The sequence below is a fragment of the Balaenoptera acutorostrata genome, chromosome 9 (assembly GCF_949987535.1).
Source record: "Balaenoptera acutorostrata chromosome 9, mBalAcu1.1, whole genome shotgun sequence".
Taxonomy (NCBI): Eukaryota; Metazoa; Chordata; class Mammalia; order Artiodactyla; family Balaenopteridae; genus Balaenoptera; species Balaenoptera acutorostrata.
In genome coordinates this window covers 16458780-16479256 of record NC_080072.1, presented here as the reverse complement: position 1 = coordinate 16479256, position 20477 = coordinate 16458780, and the positions used below count along the sequence as shown (strand labels likewise).

General features: G+C 48.2%; 1 protein-coding gene across 3 annotated transcripts in view; it reads left to right on the top strand.

Moving 5' to 3' along the window:
- TSPAN18 (tetraspanin 18) overlaps nt 1-20477 on the top strand; it is a 184414-nt gene that overhangs the window by 33240 nt on the left and 130697 nt on the right. For all 3 annotated transcript variants that reach the window (XM_007181112.3, XM_028166239.2, XM_057552798.1), the window contains exon 2: nt 1203-1284. The gene's annotated coding sequence lies outside the window, so the exon portion shown is untranslated. The remainder of the gene's footprint in view (nt 1-1202; nt 1285-20477) is intronic.

The following is a 20477-nucleotide window of genomic DNA, read 5'->3' as shown; positions in this document are numbered from 1 at the left end:
CTTGAGGTCCCTTGGGCTGACATTGCCTGGGTGGACATCTGAGGCAGAGATAGCTAAGTAAAACGAGATCACGTCCTCTGGCCAAGCCCTGTTCCCCATCAGTTAGCAGGGAGTTCTGAGAACTTCTTTTATGCCCAGGGTACACTGGTGTTGGGATCTACAGGGTAGACCTTGAACTCATTGCTCTCCTGATCGCTCCTCTCCCACCATGGAGATGCGCTTGCAAGGGACTTGACTTCCCACGGACCTGAGTGTAGCCCTGGCCCTGCCCCTTTTCAGTGCTAAGACCTTGGGTGAGTTAACGCCTCTGAATTCACCATGGCCCATCTCTAAAGTGGCCATACTTCCTCATGGAATTGTTGAGGGCATCGGGATTATTGTCATTATCATTTGAGACAATATGAAACTTGACCAGGGCTTCTACTGTGCCGCCAGGTTGTTGGGAAGGGAAGGATGGGGGTGCTTAGCCCTCCCCCCGCTCCCACTCCGCTGTAAAGTTTTGCCCTTTTGTTGCTCAGCTGGGCATGTGAACAAGCTAGTCCCCTGGGACTGGCCTAAGCCTTGGCTGACAGGTATGTGGCCTGGACATGGTGAATTTGATCCTTCTCCTGTGACCTGGGGACTCTTTGTCAAACTGACAGAGAGGAGGCAGGGGTCGGGGGAGAGGCTGGACTTCTGGCCCCTGCACTCTGGGGCTGAGTCGTTTTTTTCACCACCAAAGATTTCTCCACTTACTACTTATCTCTTCACGGATACCAGATCTTGAAAATATCGGTCTGCCCCAAAGCCTGCATTCATTAGGCAATGATTAATTCGCTTTTGCATTTTCAAAATGACTCAGAAAGCCTTTTCTCTGCCTGAGGAAAATGGAGTTCCCACACCAAGATGATACTATTCTAGCTAGAAGCAAAGTGACACAATGTGCCACTGTGGTTACAGCACGCTCCGTGTCATCACGGGGACGTTGTACAGGCTCCTGGGCTGATTTTGGAAGACTGAAAATATGCCCCCGTCCCTAGGCTCTGGGGATGCCATCCTGGGACCCTCTGTGGGGTTGGGTGCTTGCCACGGGGGCTGTGGCTTCTGCGCCTTCAGAGATGGGAGGAGGGAGCGGGTGCACATCTGGACGAAGTGGCCCCCAGAAGCCACATGCCCCCCACACTTGCCTTTTTAAAATGTATTTCACCCTCTTTTCCTTCTAGAGTTTATCCCGAAGCTACCATCAGAAAGAGACTTCAAGAGAATCTTGAAACCCCTGAACGGAAAAGACACCAGTTGAAAGAGGTATGATTGGCGACATGGGAGTGTGGATCTTAATGTATTCAAATACGAGGGTCTAATCTTCTCTCTGCTCCCTGCCCCTCCAGACTCTCCATTTCTGAGTGAGAAAGCTCTCAGCTCGTGCTGGAGGGCAGGGCAGGCAAAGGGCGGCTTTTCTCTTGTCCTCACCCCCAGATGTTTGCTCCGGGATGGGGAGCAAAGGTGAGGGGTGAGGAGACAGGGGCTGATGGGGTCTCACCAGACTGGGTGCCGCCCCACTGACGGGGCCGAAGGTCGTGCTTGGTCCTGAGTCGATCCAGGAAGCGAGGGTTGAAGGGCTGGAGGGAGTGAGCCCTCCAAGGGAAAGCAGAGCTCCTGGGGGATCACGGAGGGTCCCGCCTCTGTCAAGGACCCCTGCCACGCCTCCCCTTCCTCCACACCCACCATGGTCTTGGGATTGTGGGAAGGAAATACCTTCCTGGGGTGATTTCCAGCCCTTCCCTCCCCCCATCGCCTCCCCCCATTCCAGGACTGTCTTTTTTGGATAAAGTTCAAATCCACAAAGACTAGGATCAATCACCATATTCCATGACGGAATTGGGAACGGAGAAGACTTGGTCTGCTTCTTGGGCTCTGGGAGCTTCTTGGGCTGCCCACAATCCCAGGACTGGTGATGGGCTGGGTCGCCTCAGGGAAGGTTCCTGAATGAGGAGCCAGGATATCTGTCCTCTGGCCCAGTCTGTGGCACCATTGTGCCTCAAGAGCCCTTACAAGCCATTTCCCTCATTGGGCCTCATTTTCGCATCTGTAAAGTGGGGCAGCAGTGACTTGAATCTCTGTTCCAGCCCGCAGGTCCTCAGTTGCTGAGGTCCCAAGACCAGGGCTGAGCTGGGGGAAGGGCAGGTGTGGGAGCAGCAGGGAGGCAGAGATGGAGGTGGGGCTTGGGCAAGGCTGTGGAGACGAGAGGGGATTTGAAAGCTCTGAGATTTGATTGCCAGCCTTGAGCAAAGGATGACTCAGAGCCTCAGGGGAAAGACCACAGGGTCTAAAGCGCAGATGCAACTGTGTTTGAGTCCCAATGAATCAGAAGAGTCAGATTGACCAACACTGACTGAGGGCTTCTCCGTGCCGAGTGGAGGGCTATGTGCAATCCCCCTACCAACAGCCCTGTTATCACCTCCATCTCAGGGAAGAGAAAACCAGGCCTCAGAGAAGTTAAGTGACTTGCTCAAGGTCACACAGCAGTAAGTAATGTGGCTTACTTGAAGCCCCTCCCTGAACTACCCAAGCATTCTTGTGCATTTTGCTTACCAGCTCTATGACTTGCATCTTAAGGTTAAAAAATCCTTGAAGCCAAATCACCTCTCTGAAATTCATTTCCTGAAAAAAGACATGGAAGTGATTTCTTTCCTAAAATTTTTTTTTTAAACGTTGGGCTCTTCGAAAAATCTCCGTGAGTCTTGATTTTCTGATCTCTGAAATGGGAACATCACACTTATTCATGGGGTTGTTTTGGGGAGAAGATGAGATGAGGGAGCTGAAGAAATCTCCCCACACCATCCCTCCCTACAGACCCCCTCCACCGGCCTTCCCCCTCCTGGGGCTGCTGTGAGGGTGGATGGCGTGTACCCACGTTAAAGTGCTCTGCCCAGCCGCCTGATGGCGTTTGCAATTTCAGCTGCCTCTGGTGCCCTTGGTTGGGAAGCACTGGCCGCTTTCATGACTCACTGATCTGCTATTCACCTGGTCTCCAAGCTCATCCTCTTAACTTTGGATGTGCCCGCTGGCTGGCCGGGATTATTTTAGGCTGGAATCCAAGGCAGGGTGGCCAGGTCCTAGCAGCAGATCAAACAGGGCCATGTCAAGGCCCCCCCAAGTGGTCAGTGGCAGAGGAGCAGCGAGGCCGGGGCCTGGGGAGCTTCTCTCACTCCCTCCACAGCGTCTGTGTCCCACAGCTCACCCTGCTCTGCCAGCCGCCTGGGCCATAATCTTCATTGTAAGCCTCCTGGCAGCAGCTGCCCGGATCCCTGCAGGAAGCTATCACCTTATCACAGAGCCTGGATCCCGCCAGGTTTTCTTAGTCAGGAGAAGGCACTGAAGCGAGTCAGAAAAAGCTTAACTTCCTTGGGACGTTTCTCCATCAGGGGAAGCCGTGGGCCTCAGACGAGAGGAAAGAATCTCTTTAGGTACAGAAAAAAGCAGCAAGGGGGCCGTTGTTCTTGGTTTACCTTCAGCAGGGCTGCTGAGGGAGCAGAGTAATTTTGCCTGGCCCCTGTTGTTAGTCAGGAAACAGAAATTATAGAGTCACAGGGAGAATCCAAAGATGACTGTCAGCAACGGGCAGACAGGCGTGAGCTGTTGTGGGAAATGTTTGCTGGGGTCTGGTAGCCGGGCTGGTGGAGGCTGAGTCGAAGCTCTGCCCTTCAGTAGCTGTTTGATTCCGGGTGAGTGCTTTGATTGCCCAGAGTCTCAGTTTTCTTATCTATAAAATGGGCAAACAGCATGCACACACACACCCCCCCCCCCAAGATGGTTATGAGGGCCAGGAAATCACCAGCAAGATGATCCTGTGTGCTTTGAATGAGGGTAGCCCCCTGGAATAATGTGGGTAGCCTCCCAAGGTGACCTCCTTGAAGAGGCTCAGGCTCTTGGGATGTGAAAGCTGGGTGTTTGTGACCACACAGTGGGGTTACCCTGGAGACACATACCTCTCTCTGTGCGTGGTCTAAAAAAGGCCTGAGATGAAGGGCCTGGGTTGTGTCAGCTCTCTGTTCTGACACCCCTGGGGCATGGGGCCATCTCGGGTGTGAACAGTTCTCCCTGAGCCTCTATCCCATGGTTTACACTTCACTCCTGGTGATCTTTCCCGGGCCCTTTCTGTAGGTAATCACTGATCCTCCCCACACCCCAAGAGGCAGGGATTAACAAGCTCTTTTTAAGTGAGGACAACTGAGGTTCAGAAAAGTGGTAAATTAATCCAGGGTTCACCTCTAAAAAGCAGCAAGGTTAGGATACAGACATGGGGCTCCTGCCCTAAGGATAGTGTGTTTACCATAGCCACCCACGGCACCCACAGTGCCCGCAAAGGCTCCACACCTACAGAGGTGCCCTGTGTGTGTCCACGGGAACTCCCCACAGCACTGCAGTGGCCCCCCTGGTGCCCACAGAGCCACCTATGGCGTTCGTGAAGCACCCCCAGGAACTCACAGCATCACCCCATGGCATTCATGGCGGGCCCCATGTGTCCCCAGAGCACCCCGCATGCCTGCAGTGACAGCCCACAGCCCCCACGGTCGCACTGCTCCTGCGTTCTCCACCCAGCCTTGCATGGAGTTTGGAGGTCAGGCAGAAAGGGGAGTCCCTTGATGCTTTTATCTCCCCAGCCAGCCCTCTATAGCCGGCTGAGCAAATGAGTGAAGGCAATTTTTAGGAGGCCTCTGGATTGTCCTCCTGCTGAGATCTGACAGTGGGAAGCAGGTGGCTGGTGGGGGTGGGTGGTGGTGAAGGAGGCCTGGCTGCCACCACAGCAGAGCCTCTACCTACTTATCTATTTTTCCTTTTGTTGCTTGTACTTTTGGTGTCATAGGTAAGAATCCATTGCCAAATCCAAGGTCATAAAGATTTACCTCTGTGTTTTCTTCTAAGAGTTTTAAGGCTTTAGCTCTTATATTTAGGTCATTGATTCATTTTGAGTTAATTTTTGTATATGGTGTGAGGTAGGGGTCCAACTTCATTCTTTGGCCTGTGGATATCCAGTTACTCCAGGACCACCGTTGAAGAGACTGTTTTTCCCCATTGAATAATCTTGGCACCCTTGTTGAAAATCCATTGGCCATAGATGTATAGGTTTATTTCTGGATTCTCAGTTCTATTCCACTGGTCCATATATCTATCCTTATGCCAGTACCATGCTGTTTTGATTACTGTTGCTTTATGTGTAACTTATGGAGAAGTATTATTATATTTTAAAGCTCCCCAGGTGATTCCAATGTGCAACCAAGGTTTTGCACTACTGGTGTTTAGAGGAAGATGAGGCACAGTTAGGGAGGCTGGTTGAGAGGCTGCTGGAATGATCCAGGGCAGTGCAGGGTGGAGAGGATGTGGCCCTGAACTAAAGCTTCAATCGTGGGGGTGAAGAGGCCATGATAGAGTTGAAAGAGGTTAGTGAGGGAGATATCCTGATTCTCCTTGATTACGGGAAGGCTTTAGAGATGCCAAAGGTGAGAACAGAAGCCAGTGGTCCAGGTGAGCTTGATTAACCTCTTACCCACCCCAGTGTGATTTGGAGGAAGACCTGAGTCCCAGTCCAGCTCTGCTCCACTGCGTGACCTTGGGCAAGTTGCTCAACCTCTCTGAGCACCTCCATTGCCTCTGTAAGGTGAATTGATATTCTCTGCCTGCTCATTCAGAGGGTTGGGTGTGGGTCAAGCAGGTCAGCTCTGCAAAGGCTGGAAGGGACTTAAAGGCCTTGGCAGATACTTGGCAGAGAATGCTTGGCAGATTCTTCACCCCAAAGTTCCTGCCAGGTGGTTGTCAGTATCCGCCCAACCAGGGACTTGAGGCTCATAGCCTCCATTGCAGCCTGTGCTGCCTTGGGCCACCTTGGGCTGTCTCTGACAGGTCAGCATGTCTCCTTGTGCTGCGCTGAAATCTATTTTCTTGTACCTTCCATCTTCTTGCCCCAAATCTGCTTTGTGGGGCTGAAGGGAACAAGCATCACCCTTTTCCCTCCCGGCCATTCTCCTGTATCCCCACCCCACACCTTCTCATCTTCTGGGTGCAGGGTCATATTTACCTCTGCCTCCCTCTGAGGATGCAGGTCTAGGTGCTCTCTGGACTTCTTGCTCTCTTGACCCTCTTCTGGGTGGATTCTGGCCTGAACTTGGCACTCTCATAGTTCAGCCCGCAGAGCTGAGGCCAGAGCTCCAGCTGTGTTCTGAGTCCAGCCAAGGTGGGTGAGACCATCATCTCCCTCAGTCCAGAACTTTTATGTCTGTTCATGGAGCTGAGGTGGCATTGGGATCCAGTGATTCCCGCATCCTGTTTGGACTCAAGCTCCCATCTTTTCATTGACCAAGTAGAAAAGGGATTCACTCTTGCTACTTACATCACATTTCCATGCATTATTTGTAAATCATAAAGCAGGTTAATCCAGGAGGGAGAGCATAGCTTTGGTATTAGATGAATTTCAGGGCTATGTCTTAGCTGGGGCAGATGAACTCAGTTTACTCTCCTGTTAGATGAAGATAGTCATTACAACTGCAGGCTTCATGGTCAAGATTAAATGAGGCGATGGATATCAAGTGTGTAGCCCACTGCCCAGGAAGAAGACAACATTCCAGGAAGTGGTGGATCTCATTACCTGTGTCGTCCCAGTACCACCCTTCCTTTTTGTCCAGTTCTGACTGATGGGGCACAAGCCCTGAGTTTAAGGGCAGAAAGGGGTAGCAGCCCCAGGCCTCGTCTCCCTCCTGGCTTCCCCCTCGCTCTCTGGGACACGTGTGTGAGGGGACAGGGTGACAGGTTCTCACCACCCCAGTTTCCTGCTTACTCAGCTTAAAGTCTGCCAGAACTTTCTGGCCTGGGACCAGCCCTGTGTCCATATGTGACTCATGACAGCAACCTGGTCCTTCTCTGCCCTCTAGGATATTGTCCATCCCAAACCTTTTCCTTCTTTTCTTTTTTAAGTTGTTTTAAATTTGCACAAGTAGGTTCATCCCAGGACCACACACCCATTGTCCCTGATGGGAGGCTCAGCCGGTAGAGTTTTTCCCTCCGAGCTGCCCCCTCTCCCTGACCTGGTCGGCTGTGAGAGCAAGGCCAGACCACCCCCTCACTCTGTGGGGTGACCACTACTTAACATCATGGAGAGATAATAATAAGTCTAAACTTCCTCTTCTAAGGAATGAGCAAATCATTGTTTTTCTGTTCATGCAGCAAAAATTAGCAAAACATGCCCTTAAATGGCTTTATTATTTTTTTTAAGTAATGACATATATACACATTGTGAATCACACCTGAAGAACTTTCAAACAGCCAGATGTGGCAAAGAGGGAGGGAATAGAAACCCCATTTTCAGATGCATGTCAGCATCAGAGAGGGGAAGTGACTTGCCCGAGGTCACACAGCTATGGAGTGGTAGAGCGGGGCTCAGTCTGTGAGTCTTCTGACCTGGACTGGTGATCATTCTGCTGCACCCAGCTGCCTCTTTCATTAGTTAAAAGTGTAAAATAATGTATTTTAATTTATAGCCTACAAATAAAGGAAGAAGTCCAAACTGGCTGGCAGTGATGCTTTGGTGGCTGTGGTAGTGTATTATCTGAGAAGAAATGAAGGGGGCCATTCCTTGTGCTTTGGGGTTTGCTGAGCTGTCTTCCCTTTCTGGGCCATGGTCAGGGCTAAGTTATGAAAGAAAGGCACTGTGGGATGGAGGAAGGAGATTGGGCTGTGGACTCAGAAGCTTTTTTTTTTTTTTTAATAGACTATTTTCTAGAGCAGTTTTAGATTCACAGCAAAATTGAGGGGAAAGTGCAGGGAATTCTCACATTCTCTGTCTCTATATACATCCCTACACACATGTGCAGCCTCCCACACTACTGACATCCCGCACCCGGTGGCACATGCATTACAATTGATGAACCTACATTGACACATCGTTATCACCCAAAGCCCATAGTTTATACTGTGGTTCTCTGTTGGCGTTGTACATTCATTCGATAGGTTTTTTTTTTTAAATTAATTAATTAATTTATTTATTTTTGGCTGTGTGGGGTCTTTGTTTCTGTGCCAGGGCTTTCTCTAGTTGCGGCGAGCGGGGGCCACTCTTCATCACGGTGCGCTGGCCTCTCACTATCGCGGCCTCTCTTGTTGCGGAGCACAGGCTCCAGACGCGCAGGCTCAGTAATTGTGGCTCACAGGCCCAGTTGCTCTGTGGCATGTGGGATCTTCCCAGACCAGGGCTCGAACCCGTGTCCCCTGTATTGGCAGGCGGATTCTCAACCACTGCACCACCAGGGAAGCCCCATTCGATAGGTTTTGACAAATGGATAATGACATGTATCCACCATTATAGTATCATACAGAGTAGTTTCACTGCTCTGCCAATTCATCCTTCCCTCCCTACTAAGCCCCGGCAAAGCACTGATCTTTTTACTGTCTCCATCATTTAGCCTTTTTCTTCATGTCATAGTGTTGGAATCATAGAGTATGGAGCCTTTTTAGATTGGCATTTTTTCACTTAGTAATATACATTTAAGGTTCTTCCATGTCTTTTCATGTTTTGATAACTCCTTTTTTTCCCCTATTTTTTTGTTTGTGGTAAAATATACATAACAGAATTTAATGTTTTAACCATTTTAAGTGTACAGTTTGGTGGTATTAAGTGCATTCAAATTGTGGTGCAACCGTCACCACCATCCATCTCCAGAACTCTTTTCGTCTTGTAAAACTGAAACTATACCCATCAAACAATAACTTCCTATTCCCTTCTCCCAGCCCCTGGCAACCCCCATTCTACTTTCTGTCGCTGTGATTTTAACTACTCTAAGTACCTATGTAAGTGGAATCATACATTATTATCTTTTTTACTGCTTATTTCACTTAGTGTAATATGTCCAAGGTTTATCCATGTTGTAGCGTATGTCAGAATTTTCTTCCTTTTTAAAGCTGAATAATATTTCTCAGTATGTGTAAACCACATTTTGCTAATTCATTCATTTGTTGATGGACACTTGGATTGCATCCACATTTTAGCTACTGTGAATAATGCTAAGTTCATTTCTTTTTAGCACTGAATAGTATTCCATTGTCTGGTTGTACTACAGTTAGTTTATCCATTACCTACTGAAGGACATCTTTTTTGCTTTCAAGTTTTGGCAATTATGAATAAAGCTACTATAAAACTTCTGCAGGTTTTGGTGTGGACATAAGTTTTCAACTCATTTGAGTAAATACCAAGAGCACAACTGCTGTATTGTACAGTAAAAGTATGTTTAAATTTGTGAGAAACTGCCAAACTGTCTTCCAAAGTGGCTATACTGTTTTGCATTCCCACTAACAATGAATGAGAGTTCCTGTTGTTCCACATCTTTGCCAGGATTTGGTGTTGTCAGAGTTTTGGATTTTGGCCATTTTTATAGGTGTATAGTGGTATCTAATGTTGTTTTAATTTGCAATTCCCTGATCACATATGGTGTAAAGCATCTTTTTATACGCTATTTTCCATCTGTGTATCTTTGGTGAGTTGTCTGTTCAGGTCTTTTGTCATTTTTAAATTGGGTTATTTGTTTACTTATTGTTGAGTTTTATAATGCAAGTTTACAAATTTACAAATTCTTTGCATATTTTGTATAATAGTCCTTTACATATATCTTTTCCAAACATTTACTCCCAGTCTGTGGCTTCTTATTCTCTTGACAATGTCTTTCACAGAGCAGAATTTAAAATTTTAATCAAGTCTAGCTTACCAATTATTTCTTTCATGGATTATGATATTGTATCTAAAAAGTCATTGCCATACCCAAAGTCATCTACATCTTTCTCCTGTGTTATCTTTTAGGAGTTTCATAGTTTTGTGTTTTACTTTTAGGTCTGTGATCCATTTTGAGTTAATTTTTTTGTTGGTTATAGTATCTGTGTCTAGATTAGTTTGTTTTGCATATGGATGTCCAGTTGTTGCAGCACCATTTGTTGAAAAGACTACTTCTTCTACACTGTATTACCTTTGCTCCTTTGTCAGAGATCAGTTGACTGTATTTATGTGGGTCTATTTCTGTGCTCTCTATTCTCTTCCGTTGATATAGTTGTCTATTCTTTTGCCAATACCACACTGTCTTGATTACTATAGCTTTATAGTAAGTCTTGAAGTTGTGTAGTGTCAGTCTTCTGACTTTGTTCTTCTCCTTTAATATAGTGTTGGCTATTCTGGGCCTTTTTCCTCTTTATAAAACTTTAGAATCAGTAGCTGATAACCACAAAACAACTTGCTGGGATTTTGATTGAGGTTGTATTGAATCTATAGATCAGGTTGGGAAGAACTGACATCTTGACAATATTGAGTCTTCCTATCTATGAACATGGAATACTCTCTAATTATTTATTTCCTCTTTGATGTCTTTCATCATAGTGCTGTAGTTTTTCCTCATACAGATCTCGTACGTATTTTGTTAAATTTCTACCTTGTTTCATTTCTTTTGGTGCCAATGGAAATGTATTATTATTTTTGTTAAATTTCAAATTCCACTTGTTCATTGCTTGTGTATAGGGGAGCAATGGACTCTTGTATACTAAACTTGTATCCTGCAACCTCACTTTGCTGTAAATACTTATTAGTTCCAAGAGATTTTTTTTGGCATTTCTTACAGATTTTATACGTAGACAATCATGTCATATGTGAACAAAGGCAGTTTTATTTCTTCCTTCCCAATATGTAAAATTAAAACACCTGTAAAAATTTAAAAAGCTTCCTTCCCAATCTGTGAAAGTAAAAATCCTATGTCTTATTGCATTAGCTAGGACTTCCAATACAGTACTAAAAAGCAGTGGTGAGAGTTGTCGCATTGTTCCTAATGCGAGAGTTTCTAGTTTCTCACCATTAAGGATGATGTTAGCTGTAGGTTTTTTGTAGATATTCTTTATCAAGTTGAGGAAATTTCCCTCTATTTCTAGTTTTCTGAGAGTCTTATCATAAATGAGTATTGGATTTTGTCACATGCTTTTTCTGTATCTATTAATATGATCATGTGATTTTTCTTCTTTAGCCTTTTGATATAATGGATTACATTAACTGATTTTTGAATGCTGAACCAGTCTTGCATACCTGGGATAAATCCCACTTGGCCGTAGTATATAATTCTTTTTATACTTTTTTCATTTCTATTTGCTAATATTTTGTATTTTGTTGAAGATCTTTGCATCTATGTTCATAAGAGATATGGTCTGTAGTCTTCTTTTCTCGGAATGTCTTTTTTGGTTTTGGTATTAGGTTAATGCTGGCCTCATGGGATGAGTTAGGAAGTATTTTTTCTGCTAATATTTTCTGGAAGAGATTGTTGCAAATTGGTACACTTTCCTCCTTAAATGTTTGATAGAATTCACCAGTGAACCCATTTGGGCCTGATGTTTTCTCTTTTGAAAGGTCATTAATTAGTGATTCAACTTGTTTAATAGATACAGGCCTATGATTGTCTATTTCTTCTTGTATGAGTTTTGGCAGGTTGTGTCTTTCAAGGAATTGGCGTATTTCATCTAGGTTATCAAATTTATGGGCATAGGATTATTCAAAGTATTCTTTTATTTCCCTTTTCATGTTTGTGGGAACTATAGTGATGTCCTCTCTTTCATTTCTGATGTTAATAATTTGTATCTTCTCTTTTTTTCTTAGCCTGCCTAGAGGCTTTTTTATTTTTATAAATTTTCTGAAAGAACCAGCTTTTGATTTTATTGATTTTCTCTATTGATTTCCTCTCCTTTGAAGCATATGTTTTAATCTGTCACTATCTGAGGGATCTTGAGGGTAAATCCCTTCTATTCTCTCAGTTTCCACATCTGCAGAATGGGTATTGTGGCAACAGTACTTAGCCCAGTGTTAGTTTGAGGGCAGATATCAAATGTGAGTCCACATTCATTGATTCAATAAGTATTTGTTGAGCCCCTACTATGTACCAGGTTTTGCTCTACATTCTAGGAATATCATAGTGAACAAAAGAGCAAAGTCCCTGCCCTCACGGAGCTTGGCTTCTAGTTGCAGGAGACAGAGATCAAACAAACTGAATGTCAGGCAGTATTAGAGGCAGGAAGGGACAGAGAGTGGCCAGGGCTGTGCTATTTCGCATAGCGGGTGCTTGGAAGGCCTTCCTAATCAGGTGTCATTTGAGCAGGGACCTGCAGGCAGTGAGGAATGAGCCTTGACTTCATCTGGGGGAAGAGCCTTCCCGGCAAAGGGAACAGCAAGAATAAGGGCCATTAGGCTGGCATGTTGGAGGACCAGCAAGGAGGCCAGGGTACTAGAGGGAAGGAGGTAAGGAGGGAGAGGCCAGGAGGGAGCTGCCAGCCAGGTGAAGACTTTGGATTTTGACTCTAAATATGATGGGAAGCCAGTAAACAAGGAAGAGACAGGATCGAATTTACATTTTACCAAGATCACTCTGGCTGCAGGGTGGAGGACAGACCATAGGGGACAAGGAGACCGGGGTGGAGACTGATGTTAGAATCCAGGCAAGAGATGAGGTGATTTGGAAGAACAAAATGGTGGTGGAGGTGCTTCGAAGCCAAAACATTCATCGTCTGTTTTGAAAGTAGAGCTGAAAGACTCACTGATGGGGTGGAAGAGAAAGAGAGGTGTCAAGGGTGACCGTAGAGTTTTGTAAACGGAGGAGCCTGGGTGGCTAGGCTTTGGAGGAGTCTAAGGAGAACGTACTGAGTTCTCTTTTGAGGCATTTTAAGTTGAGACATTTATCTATCCAAATGGACGTGGCAAGAACTTGGATGGAGATACAAACCTAGACTTCAGGGGTGAGGTCCGGGCTGGAGAGACAAATTTGGGAGCCATCAGCTTATAGAGTATTTCAAGCCTTAGTGCTTAATGAGACCCCCTGGGGGTGAGTGTAGATGGAGAAGATGATTGGGGAGTGTAGGGTCTTGGAGAACCTGTAGAAGGTGCCCACTGGTTGCTACCTGGAGCTGCCCTGAGGGTGGCCCATCCAGGACACCAGGGTGAACAGATATTTTTGCATTGTCCTGGGAACTGTTCCAGAAGAGAAGCCAGCTGCAAGAGCAAGCCCAGGCTTAGCCTGCCCTGAAGGCGGGTGTTGTTCAGCTGTCAGTGACCGGCATAAAATAGAACAGGAGCAGCAGGACATATCTAGGATATTCAACACCTGGGGAAGATGGCTTTTTAACACCTGTCATCTCTATACAGCAAAATTATTTTCAGTAACAGTGGTGAAGTAAAACCAATTCTAATAATGGCCAGAAAAGAAAACAGTGAACCTTTCCCTTTAGTGGACTTCGTATATAGAACCATGCCAGTCAAAAAACAAACAGACATTACAGTGCAAAAAATGGGGAAAAAAGTAATGGGTTCATACTTGTTAATTACATTAATGTATATTTTGAAAAAAGAGAAAAAATACACAAAGTTCCAAAAGAGTGAACCCCACAAGGTTGGGAGAATGAACAGAGGTGGCGGCCTTGGCAATAACCTGTTTCTGTTTCCTCATCCTTACAATCACTGCGCTGTCATTGCCTAGTTAAAATCTACTGTTTAACTGTGAGAATATCTGGTGGCATAGGGAGTGGAGCTATGTTGAAAGAGGACTCCAGCGATTCTGAGTCCTTATTCTCACAATGAACGTGTGTAGCAGAATTGGCTTGTGTTGGGGAATAAGTGGGTGTTCTCTGAACTAATGTCCATGTAAACACAATGTTTTTAAAGGTCAAGTAATAAAAATGTGCTCATTTGAAGCTTCCACACATATTATTAAAACTCAGCTGTGATTACAGCTATTGTTTAGAACCTGGAGCAACAGGATTTTTTTTTAAGGCAGTATGTTTTATCACTGACATTGTTTAGAATTGTCAGCTTTCAGTCGGTTTGTTTTTTTTTTATTTTTAGAATAACTCTAGGATGATGTCATGGTTGATGCCTTGAAATTGTGAATGGCTTTTTTTTTAATTAATTAATTAACTTATTTTTATTTTTGGCTGTGTTGGGTCTTCGTTTCTGTGCGAGGGCTTTCTCTAGTTGCGGCAAGCGGGGGCCACTCTTCATCGCGGTGCGCGGGCCTCTCACTATCGCGGCCTCTCTTGTTGCGGAGTACAAGCTCCAGACGCGCGGGGTCAGTAGTTGTGGCTCACGGGCCTAGTTGCTCCGCGGCATGTGGGATCTTCCCAGACCAGGGCTCGAACCCGTGTCCCCTGCACTGGCAGGCGGATTCTCAACCACTGCACCACCAGGGAAGCCCCTTTCAATCGGTTTTATGTTTGTTTTTAAATTCCCTACAGGCAATTCATCCCCTATGGACCCTGCGCAGACCGCTCCCACTGCCCCGCCCTTGGGAGATGTTTCCACGAGGGTCGTTGGGCGATGGAGGGGTGGGGGGAGCGGAGAACTCTGAGGAGGAGACCCTGTGGGCTGGTCCCGCAGGATGGCCAGCTAGTGTCCAGGTGGGCATAGGTGCAGAAAGGCCTTCCAGGTGTCCAGTACACACTGAAGAGGGAGGCAGGATGGAGCCTGGTGTCCTGGGGGACCCTGAGTAGGTTGGCATTAGGCTCTAGTTCCTAAAGGCCACCCTGGTTCTGAGCACCATCTGTGCACAGAGTTTAGTATTACAGAGAGTCGGGCACCGAAAGCTTCATCCGTGGGTGACAGTTTGCCCTGGTGGATGTGAGGCTACATCCCTCCCGGGGACACATCTGGCCCTGCCCAGTGGGATCCCTACCCTCTCTCCCTCCCTTTGTCTCCTTCCCTTTCCCTTTCGGCAGAGCAGTCCGTGAAGACAGCCGTTCTAATGAAAAATCTCATAAATACCAGGAGATAAGCATCCAGGACTTTGGGTTTTTATCTCTTCCAAGACTCCCTGGAGAGCCTTCTTGGTAGGAAATATCCCTTCGGAGCTGAGATTTTCTCCCGGGCTTCAAAGATGGGGCTGGCTTCTTAGGAACACAACATCTGTTTAAACTGAACTTGAACCGAGAGGCAGGCGTGTCCCACGGGAGGGGGACAGGGCAAAGCGGGAGGGTGCAGAATCTGCCGTCTGTCTCTGGGGGAAGCTCTGCAGGCCTGTTCCTCCTTCTGGCGGTGCACCCCCCTGCTGGGCAGTGGCTCTGGGTAAATGCAGAGCACTGCGGGGCAGGGGGTCTCACACCTGCGGCTGTGTGCTGCCTGCTCTCCAAATAGCACCCAGGCCCATGATTGTGGAGACCTCCTGAGCCAGGAGAGGGAGCGAGGAGACCCAGGGCGATGGAGTGGCTCCTCCAGCCTGGGAGGTCCCCTTGGGCCCCAGGAGCCCCTTTCCAAGTGCTGATTTCCCAGCTCTTGGCATTTGTGCTGACACATCCTCCCTCTCTCTGCCTCCCTCTCTCCCTCCCTCTCTCCCTCCCTCTCTTCCTTTCTTTTTCCCTCCATCATTCACTGAGCATGCACTGGGATACAGGGATTAAAAATTCCCAGTCCTCGACTTCAATGAGCTCAAAATCTGATAGAACAACCTGATTCCTCTCAAAGATAGGAAAAGTCGAGCCCTTTGTGCGCTTGGGCGTGTGTGCCAGTGCATGCTGTTATTGTTAAGGCCGTAAAACAACATTACAGAGAGCTTGGAAAATGAAGGGAAGAGAAATCATTCAGTGCCCCTCTCAGGACAAGAGGCCCATTCGTTTCCTGCTTTTGTTCCCACTCAGGAGCGCGTTCGGCAGAGATGCCTCCAGAAAGGCCGCTGAGTTCGGCTTCCTGCTTTTCTTTGCGCACCAGCTCCCGCTGCAGAACAATCGCGTAGTACTCCTTCCTGGGCAGCACTGGGTTAGGGGCCCCCTCTGTGGGCATGCAGCTTGCTTCCAATGTCCACCAATGTTAGATGCTAGATGCGTGCCTCCTGGAAACGGTCGCTAGGTTAGCAAATAAAACTACAGGACGCCCAGGTAAATTTGAACTTTGTATAGCCAGTGAATCATTTTTTAGTGCGAGTATATCCCATCATTATTAGTCCCATGGACTATTTGGGACATAAGCTAAAACATTATTTAGTGTTTATGTGAAATTCAAACTTCACTGAGCATCCTGGATTTTATCTGGCAACTGTGTGCCTGGAGTGTCTTGTGGCGTGTGTGGGTATTCAATGCTGCGTTATTTAACGATACAGAAAACTAACTGCTGCTATGTTTTCTTTCCTATTTCATGGGGGGAACACTCTCCCTAACTTGAATCTATCCTTTTTTGCTCTTGATCGTGCCTCCCCGACAACTCTGATCTCCACGGCTCTGTGGCTTAACACACTTGGAGGTCAAGGAATCCAGCCCCTGTGGTCCCTCTGAGCGCATCCTTTCCCCAGCCTTTTTCTGGAAGCTTCCAAGGACTGCAGATGTTTGGTTTGCTTTGTGGAGGGAGGAGGAGGGGCTGGTGGGAGGTGTGAATTAGCACTCCCCCTTGGGCCCGAGGAACTGCTTCCTCCAGAGCCCACCAGCTCCTTTGGCAGCCACGGATATAGGCAGTGTACTCGCCTTTGCCCTGTTAGAGAGAGCAAAGGTTTGAGGATGTTGATCCAGGGCTGCAAACCCATAGAGGTTTATGACATCCTTCTCTCCATCAATGAACTTATTTTTCATTCTAAGGCAGCTTCAGGGAATAAAAATATAAATCGAAGTGGCAGACAGTAAAGAAAAAAAATGATTGACTGGAGAGTGGGAAGACAGAGTGATGCCTTGTGGTTAAATGGATTTTCTGTTTAACTGAGGGTTAAGTAGAAAACTCATTTTGATTCATCCTCTGCTCTTGCAAATCTTTCTGAAATGTATTAGGCTGCTCCCTGGTTTTCCTAAGTGCACCATAATGACCATAATTGAATCTCTTTGCTGGCAGAGCATCCTGTGGGCATCGGGGTGCGCTGTTGTAAATGTCAATCCTCTAGGTGCGGCCAGGACTTGGGCTTTAGAGCCTGCGGCGTAGGCTGTGTGCTGTGCAGTGGCCTTTCCTTCACTTTCGCTACTGTCTCACTCTGTCTTCCCAGCCACCCTGGGCTGGGGCTCAGGAAAGGACCATTTTAGAGATGTGGAAACTGAGGTCCACCAGGTGAAGGACTTGCTCCAAGTCACTCTGGCTGGTAGAGGAGCTGGGCCTGAAGCCAGTAGAGGTGGCGATGGTGAGTTGGTCTGGATTCAAATACTGGCTCTCACTTCCTGGCTGGAAGAAGACCATTAAGCTTCATGAGCCTTGGTTTCTCCATCTGTGAATTGGGCATAATAACCTTTCCTTACAAAGCTGCTGATGAGATTAAGTGAGGTAATCATGTGGGTGGGCTGCATACCTGGGCCTTTATATATTTAAAAGAAAAACAGCACACACACTCCCTTACCCCCAAAAGTCCCACTCACCCTGGTCCTGAGACCCTGCGTCCAGCTTCTTTCCACTTTGCTGTCCTTCCTCCTCTGTGCGCTAGTCATTTTGCGAGACTCCAGGGCCAGAATGTCTGGGTTTGAATCCTGACTCCATCTCCCACTCCCTGTGTGGCTGTATTTCTGGGCCTCAGTTTTACCATCTATAAAATGGGGATAATAGTAACCTGCCTCCTAGGGCTGCCATGAGGGTTAAAAGCAAGAGAGCTTGTCCAGGCCAGTGCTATGCAAGGATTTGCCATTGTCCTTCTAGGACTTGCTTAAGTGAGTCCAGGTTCACCAGTCTTTCAGGATTTGGTCCTTATCCTGAGCATGTTAACAGGAGTGGGCTTTGGGCCCAAGCTCCCTCTTGGTGCCCCAGGAGCTTGCACGGTCAGTCTGGGGAGAAGGAAAGAGCCCCACTTTCTTCCTGCCATTGTCTGGCTTACGTTTACCCCTCCCCAGGTGCTCAGAGATGGACACCAAGAGGGAGCCGTGGTAACTTATGAGGGGCCCTGGTCACTGGATGGAAGACTTCTGCCCTGACAGGGCCCCCTAACCAGAGGTCATTGCCCTCCAATAGCCTGTCTGTCTGGGACCTTCGTGCTCCCTCTCCGTATGTCATGGATTTCTAGCATTTCAGGAAGGCATTTGTTTTTCTCCTTATCAAGGGATCCACTTGGAGCACAGAGGCCTGTGTGTGACCTCTGGACCCTCCCTGGGGTCAGGGTTGGGGGGTGGGGAGTACTCTTCTCCAAGCCAAACCCCTGCCAATGAGGCCACCTGTTCTGGCCTCTGGGCTGCTGGGTCCACAACTCCGTGGGTCTTGTAGACAAATCTGCTCCAGCTCCAGAGTGATCAGCGCTGACCCCTACCTCTGCTGAGCCCGCTCCCGCTCTGGGACTCTTGCACGAGGATTGCGGCTAATGAAATAGTCACCCTGGTATTTTAGGACAGGAACAGCAGCCTGGGTGCAAAGCCCTGGGTAGGCTGGTTTATTTATGCATTTATCTTTAACAGGAGGGCTGAGAGAAAGTGCGCGGTTTGTGAATATTTACAGGCAAATTACTACGGGGAGGAAATGAATTCATTCTCTCTCCTCTCCCACTGTTAACAGATCACACTGTGGTTCCCCACGGCCTGCCTCTTGAAGCCCTCCCTTTCCTTTCTTGCAATTCCTTGTAGGCTTTACTCCAGCTCCAGAAGGGGCGGCCGGGGAGACGTGTCAGTATAATTCCCCATGCACTTATCGAGCACCTACTGTATTCCAGCCCCGGTTCGGGTGCTGGGGGTACTGAGGCGAGCAGCTCACCCCCCGTCCTGGGCCTCTCTGTCAAGGGGGCACGTGGACAAAGAACAGCAGTGTCTGTTGGAGGAAACAGTTGCTTCGAGACCTGAGGGGGCAGGGGGATGGGCAAGATGGGCTCTATCCTTACGACTCTGGGGAAGGCTGGGCAGAGGGGCTGCCTCTTGTCCTGGGCCTGGAAGGATTTGTTTTCTCAGCAGAAGGGGTAACTGGGGCAGCGGGAAGAGCTCAGAGCCTTGGAGGTGTGAAGGACGGCACTTCCTGGGGGGCAGGGACATAGCACCTGTGGAAGGAAGCAGAAGGAGGTTGAGCTGCCAAAATGTGGGTTCGGCTGGATTATTTCTGGTTTTGAGCTGGGGAAGGTACTGACAAGGGAAGAGGCGGCCCAGGGTTGCCCAGTTTCCAGAACTAGCCGGGCTGAGCCCGCCTCCCGCCTCCTGTGGTAAAGGACTAAGTTGGCAAATAATGACCTCTATTGAGAGATGGGAGTTTTCGCCTCCCCTCCCCCCTCCCCTTGAGGCCAGGAGGAGCAAATACGAGGCAGATGTGCTGTCACTCCTCCCTCCCTTTCAGAGACATCACTGATTGATTGTGGCACTTTCACTGGACACAGAATCCTCAGTAAAGCAAGGGAGGCGGGTACTTATAACCAATGTAAACCAGCCCTCCCGGAGGAAGGTGGAGGCCTTACAGTAGACAGCTGGACCTTAGGGTAGCCTCGGCAATGGATTGGTGATGAGAAAATTGCTTCTTTTCTCCAGGCCTCAGTTTTCTCACCTGTGAAATGGGGACAGGGATGGCCCACTTGATCTCTGAGGAACTTCCCAGTGGCTACCCAATATTTGTTCATCCACTCATTCATTCATTCTCTCCACATTGTGCACGTACCATGGCTGGCACTGGGGAGGGGGTTCCTAGGAATATACTGGTGAGTCAGGCGGCCAAGACCTGGCTTCAGTCCTGGTCTGAGCTGACGGTCCTGTGGTCTGTGGTTTTCAGAATCTTAAGTGTTGAGGTCAGCTGTGACCAAGGACAGGGCTGGGGACCTTGATTGTTCCAGACAGATGGCAGTCTATGTGGCCACCTGTCCAGTGGCCAGAGGGCACGGGGGTCTCTTGGGACATCGGGCTTGGTCCCTGGGCCCACACACCAGGCATCCCCACACCGGTTGGTCAGGTGCCCATCAGGTCTAACCTGTGCACTGAGAACCTCAGCCCAGGCTCCGGGTCCTGCTGAGCCGAGGGAGGAACTAGTCTGGTCACTGTGGGCCTTGTGAGGGCTGCAGGCCGGACCCAGTGTGTCTCTCATGGGAGCCTGCCCCGGGATTGACCCCTGGGCTCTTCTCAGCAGGGAGAACCTTCTATCATGCTCGCTTTCCTTCCAGCTTTGTGTGTTCCTCCTCAATCCCCCTCCCCAGGTTCCCTGCTGGCTGCGTCCTTAGTTTATCCCAGGTCAGGTGAAGTAAGTCCAACCCTTTATCCTCAGGATTCTGAAATGGGGCCAGGGAGGAAGCAGAGATTTCAGAACTGTCTAGGACCTCCTCTGGCCTGGCACCCTCAGATGCTAATAAAAGCACCATGTGCTTTTCCTGTTCAGGGAGGGCCCTCCTTGACCTGCCATAGGCGGGAGGGAGTGGGGCAGGCCAGCTGGGGCAGATCCCAGGGAGGGTTAGTGGGGGGCAGCAAGCTTCCCAGGCTGGGAGCCTTTGGGATCAGGGCTGTGGTTGAAATGTGTTACCCTGGGAGCTGATGGAGCCCGCCACCGTGGTCTTGTTAAGACACAGATCAATTGCTTTCAACTGCTTCTAATGGGCACACACACCTGCCAC